We start from the raw sequence: 6750 nt of genomic DNA on the forward strand, positions 1-6750 counted from the left end.
TGCAAACAGATCTGTGAATTTTAAGCAGAACTGAATTGTATTAATCAGTTGATGGGTCTGTTCATTTTCTATCACTAGATGAGAAATACAAAGGTTGGGACTCCACAGCGTCTGTTTCTACTGTACCCAAGCAATCTCTTCCTTTAGTCCAGAAAATTTCCCGCTAGTTGCACATGAGAGAAAAATTGAAACAAAAAAAATCTGTTTTTTGTTTATCCATCAGGTGAATACACACTTCAGCATCATACAGAGGAAACCCTAGGTGGTCTTTAACAAGATTTCAGTGGTTAAGAGCTACAATTTAGGGAAAATGACAATACATACACAGTGTCAATAGTATTTAAACAAACATTCCAGACAACAGAATAATGGTTATTAACTATGATGCTTTGGGTTTCTGACTAATTTCCCATGTCTGCCTGCAGTCAAACAGCTGCAGGATTTTCCCCCTTTAAAAACTATTTATGTGCATCTTTTTAAAAATCACATTTAACAGCCATATTCTCCAGAACACTCCCTCAATGTGGAACTGAAGAGAATGGTTTAGTAATAGGGATGAAGCCAGTAGTAAGAATTCTTTCATGCCAAAGGGACTCTAACCACTCTGTGAGAAATTGACTGTGTACTTTAAAAGATTATGTGTCTCTCTGAAATGTGGACAGCTGTCTGTTACTGTATGACCTTCAATGTGGGTTTACATGTTTAAATAAGTTTAACTCTTTAACCCTACTCACACTTGCACAGATGTGTTCAAAATTGAATAAATTGTGCAACTGTACTAAAATGTACCCCTCCTGGGATTTGAAAATATGAAAGAAATCAAAAGAGAAGGTAATGTTATTTTGTATAATTTCTTTCTCGCTCTTCCAGACAAATGTTAAGTTTCAAAAAAATTACTTTAGTGACCAGAACATTAAAATAAATGCATTCCTTGTGCACCCCAAATATGTAATTCCAGTTATTATATAGCCAATGCAACTGGAAATACACATATTTAGGCATACAAGTATGTGCAATTATAAATACTTGGGTAATTACACATGAGTGTAGCTAATCATAAGTACATGGACTAAAGTTGAATCACCTCCACTGTTTTCATTGTCGTTATTTAGTATTTATTAAGCATCACTTGGCACTAAACGATGGTCAAAACATATCAAAAAACCTCAGCCTTCAAAAAAAGCATCTAAATATTTGTATCCTATCTTTTGAGAGATTCACAAGTGTTGTATGTGGTTTATGTGTTTCAAATATCTCATTATTTAATGTCCTAATCTGATAGAAATATTAGATATCAAATGACTGTTTCATCTACCCCAAATTCATGTCAGTTACACCTGAAATTTAAGAGACTGAGGAGAAATGTCTGCAACTCACCTCCTAAATTGTAAACTCCCCTACCTGAAAGGCCAAATCCTCCTCCTCCCAGCAGGCAATCATCTTATGCCCTGAAGCATGAGATCTGATTACCCCTATCATCATCTTAGCTTGCATAGATACAGATGTTATTAACGGCTGTAGTTTATCCAACCCTTTTTAAAAACGCAGCTGCAGCATTTGACTTGGGGACCTCCTGTGAATCCCACTGGTTGACTCCGTCTTGCACAAAGCACGTGGGGTTTGGGGGAGGGAGAAGAAAGAGGGAGGTTTGTTTTGTTTTGGAGGGTTTTTTTTTTTTTTGAATCAGACTTCCCTAAATAGCCACTTGGCATCTTTGTAAGTGATGTGAATTCTGAAATTACTTACTAGATTAGGACAACAGAGTATTGTATGAACTAGATCCATTGGAAACAAAGCATACTAGAATGTATGATGCTTTTCACTTCATTGGCAGAGATTAAATATGTGGTCCTGATATATTTATTCACATAATAAAGCTTGCTGTCAAATATGTTAGCCACATTTAAACTTGGCCACCCAGTTTTACATAAAAATTGTTTCTACTAGTGTTGAAATAGTAATCTGGATAAAGCGGGTCCTAAATCTGCTGTGGAGGGGGGACAGGGACGTTTTTAAAATCTGAAAGGCCCAGATTGGCAATCCACACTGATCACATTTAGTGATTAATTGCTCAATCTAATCACTGACTTTTTCTTAGCATCTATGATTAGTGTCTCTAAGTATTTCACTTGTAGATCACATCATCCCTTCTACAAAGCAGAAAGAGACCTCACAGATTTTCTAGCCCTTGTGACACAGCAAATTTTAAGTACTGGCAGAGAGGGAATTTGAAGAAAACCCTGTGGAATAAAGGATACTGAAGTTGTAGAAATACTGAACTATTGGTTCCAGATGCATAAAACACTGTTCTTAATTCTGATTACTTCACTAGAAAATGCCTTAATTGGAGCTTCTAGAAGCCATTCTGGGAAATGAGAGGTGGCTCAATGCAGTGGAATGAGTATCTCAAAGATCACTGGACTCAGCATCAAGAGATCTGGGTTCTGAGGATGGTCTCTGTTTCTAGATGAGTGAGTTTTGTCTCTAAAGCTTTCAGTTTCTTCATCTGTAAAATGACAAAATTAGGTGAGTACTACGGTCTCTTCTGACTTATTTGTATGTGTTGGGTGATTCTGGGCCAAATGGAAGCCAAGTCAGGTGGTGTAATTCACAAGAAATTAATAGGCTAAAGAAGGATTGGCAGCCAATCTCCACCTAGATGTCTGCTTTCTTGTTTCTTTAGTCATTCTTTGGTTTTAGAAAGCCAAAAATGACCTGCTCTGCTTCTCAAGGTTTGGAGATCCGGTCCCTACTCCCTTCCATCCCCATTGCTGGAGCTGGGCAAAGGTGAGTTCCTACCCGCACCCCCCAAGCTTCAGCTTTCATTATCAGTACTACCAGGCAGGTTCACTTTTACATTTCACATTTTTAAAGTACCACTGTGTGCCAGGGTGCTTGAAAGATGTTTCTATTTGATTATTCTTGGAACAAAAAGAATATCAAGGTGCAGTGGGACTCTAGAAGCCTCTAATCCTCAGACTGACCCTAGAACTGAATTTTCTTCTGCCAGGGTGTGAATAAATGTAGAGACATAAGTGCTTATTTCTTAAGGGGGTGTGGGGGGAGATACCTCTCTCACAAAGTATTGTCTTATTTGCTGCTACTGTTAGCAGTGTTCATCTTCCCACCGGTGGGGAGTAACAAACAACTCTTACCAACACAGTTCTGGAAAGTGTCAAGGAAAAAACTGCAACTCAGCACCCATTGGGTTCTAGAGCATGTGGGTCTCTTTCTTGGATTGTTCTGCAGTTGTTTGTTTGTTTGCTTGCTTGTTTTGGTTTTGGTGGCTGGCCCATAAGGGGATCCAATCCCATGACCTAGGTGTTAGGCTGCATAACCAACTGAGCTAATGGACCAGCTAATGGTGTTTCTTTTCTGAGTAGAGTTATATAGGAACCAAACAACTTGTAGACAGGACCACTGAAGAATCAGGAGCAAGCCTGGCAACACTGTTTCTTTCATACTGTCCTTTAGCAAGCCCTTACTGAGCACCTACTATGTGCTAGACACTCTATCACTCACCTTCTCTCTCACTCATTATTCATCGGGCAAGCAGCAGTCATAGGCTGAATTAAGACTTGGGAGCAAATGAAAATCATCTTTTTTCTTCATGTGAACGGACAAAAACTTGTGTCAGAGTGTCTTTGGGAGACTGAACATCAAAATTCAACTGGTAGGTTTTCCCAACCATTTCCTGGGTCTGAGTATTTCTTAACTCTGCTTGTCAGCAAGGTGAAGGGCATTTTAAAGAAATGCATCTTTAGAGTTAGAATGGCCTCTGAGAAGGGGTTGACCATTGGTTAGGGAGGAAGGTCTCTTTTACACCAACTTTATCAGCTCTGATTGCTGATGAAGAGTTTTTCCTTTCTCCTTTGGTGTTTTAATTTGAAAGAGTGGTGGGAGGGGGTACAGTTAATGGAGAAAATGGCACCATTTTTAGAGAAGCTAGTGAATGGCAGAGCTAGCGGTGAAATCCAGATAATCTGATGCTTAAGGAGGTGGTCTATACCCCTGCCTCTCATACAACCTAGTTAACGGGACTCTACTTCCCCTTGTAAACTGACAGAAAGGAGCATTAGCAGAATAATGAGCTGTAATACAAGACAGTTCTCAGAGACAGCAGATTCCTTTAACACAAGGTCAGCTTTCTGGGCACAAAACACCGTTCTTCATTCTGATTAGTTCACTAGTAAGTGAGTGAAATTGCCTTAATTGGAGCCCATCTCCCTGCACACTGGTCTAGAGTCCCTTGTATATTTTTCCAGTTTCCTGTGTTTTACCCCAATCTAAAACACTTATCACATTTTATGTGTCTCCTTCCCTGTAGACTCCTTGAGAAAGGAGATGCCATTAATTTCCTCCATCCCCAGGGTCTGGCACATAGTGGGTGCTCAGTATTCAATGAATTGGTGGATTGATGGACGGACAGAAAGACCCCTTGTTCCCATGGTCCTTCTCATAGTCTTATTTCTTATCTCCTGGACCAAATATAAACACCCTTTGATAAAAGATACCTTCCCTGTGTTTTAGGCTTTGGTTTTGGTTAGAGCTCCATACTCTAGAGAGAGTAGAGAGGAAGTTAGGGGCTATGTTTGGACATGGTCAGAAGGGTTTCAGAACCTCTGGGGTGTGGCTCTCCCCTCCTCCAAAGCTATTAACTTATCCTTGTAACTTAAGGTCTTTTCACTGTTAAAGGTATTTCTGAGACAGGTGGCATTTGCCCCTTATCAATTATTTCCCTTAGTGGACTCAGGAGAAAAAGCCTTATTTATTTATTTATGTATTTATTCATTTGGTTGGTTGGTTGGTTTTTTTCCGGCAGCTGGCTGGCATGGGAACGGAATCCTTGACCTTAGTGTTACAAGGCCACGCTCTAACCAACTGAGAGGAAAAAAATCTTTGAATGTTTAGGTTGAACAGGAACACAGTCCTTTCACAAATAACAATCTGGAGCCCCAAGAGGTCTAGTCACTTAACAAGATTGCACAGCTAGTTGGGAAGGTGCTTGAATCCCCATCTCCTGCTTGCAGTGGTTAGCTTTGCTGTGCCTCGGGCGGCCTCTCAGGAAATCTGCAGGTGACTTTCCTCCTTTCCTACTTCCTACTATATGAATCGGGCAGCATGCTGGGGCTCGTGGGCAGGAAGATGAAAAGTCACAGTCTTGGCCCTGCAGAGGCTTTCTTTTCTGAGCTGCGACCATGAGAGCCCCAAGTTTCTACACCTTATATCCGAGGTCCCTGTGGGCAGTAGCCCCTTCATGTGAGCCGATGCAGGCAGGCGCCGGGCTTCAGCCCCTCCCGCCTACCCTGGAGCTTGTTGCCGCCGTTACTACCAAACCAATCATGCCAGAAAGTCATCACGATTATTTCAGAACTGCATTGTGATTTATGCAAAGCGCGCGGATAATTACAGCCAGGCGCACAGAACACGGGACGCATATGCTGCGGGTGTGTGCACGAGGCGTTGTGCCTTTTGCCAGGGCTGGATGATGATGATGATGATGGGTGTGTGTGTGTGTGTGTGTGTGTGTGTGTGTGTGTGTGTGTGTGTGTGTGTGTGTGTGTGTGTGTGTGTGTGTGTGTGTGTGTGTGTGTATTCAGTGGACTTCTTGACACCCTGCTTGATTAGGGACTACTGACAGCAGAAAGAGGGAATATTCCCATTTTGATTTTGAGGCAATTTGATAAAGCTCAGGAGTATTTTCCAGAAGTGTTGGTGCCTGCAAACGAGCCAGCGTGTCGGGAGTGGCGGGGAATAGGGGAAGAGGTAGTTTGGAGCTCAAGAGAGCCCTCGTCCTACCTCCAAACCCCAGTACCCGTAAAGAGGCTCCTAGTTCTCCTCGCCAGAGACCCCTAAACTTTTCCCCTGGAAAAGGCCCGAGTCTAGTCCCCCCACCATTGCCCTCATCTCCGACCGAGATAAATTGTTTCGACTCCTGAAGTTCTTTGTCCTTAACCAAGCGCCCCCTTCCGTATCGCATCATGATGGTGGTGTTGGCGGCGGCTGCGGCAAGTGGATTTCTGGCGGGAGCCAGAACGCGAGGATCTAAAGCGGAGCCGGTTTTCTCAAACCTCGCCTCGAAATCCTCGTCCTCTCTGTGCTATGCCGCTGGCCGGGCTCTTTGCTCACACCTCTGCCCAACTTGGCTGTCAAAAAATTGATTTCTCGTCCTGTCACCTGTAAAAAAAACCCCTCAGGCTTAAGATTTTGTCCCACAATTCCCTAATCTAGTCCCAATTCGAAAAACCGAGGGGGAGGTAATTTGTGAGACAGTTGTCCCTCCGGCTCTTTGCCGGTGTCCCGGTCCCCGCGCTGCGGTCGCTGCGCTGCACTGGGGAGGACGCGGGCTCGTGTGTGTGCGCGCGCGTACCCGGGCTCAGGCGGCGCGGAGGCTGCGGGGGAAAGTTGCGGTCACGTGCTGCGGCGGCCCAGGGAGTGCACAGCCTGCTCCTCCTGGGATGCCCGGCTGAGGACCTGCTGCGCCCTCGAGGGCTCCTGGGACGCAAAGACTCACTTGCACACACTCACACTCAGACTCTGCTCGAAAGCCGCTGACACCCAGTACGAGGGAAGAGTGGGGCCGGGGCTGGGCGGGCAGAACTGCGGAGCGCCAGCCACCGCTCCTCTTCCCCCAAACGCTGAGTAGGACGGGAGGCGTGACCTCTGACCTCTGGTCGGGCCCACGCCCTGAGAAGAGGCTGGCAAGCTCTTGTTCGACAAGTTCAAGCTGCCGAGAGAGCTTAAATAGAA

The sequence above is a fragment of the Cynocephalus volans genome, chromosome 5, assembly GCF_027409185.1.
Source record: "Cynocephalus volans isolate mCynVol1 chromosome 5, mCynVol1.pri, whole genome shotgun sequence".
NCBI lineage: Eukaryota > Metazoa > Chordata > Mammalia > Dermoptera > Cynocephalidae > Cynocephalus > Cynocephalus volans.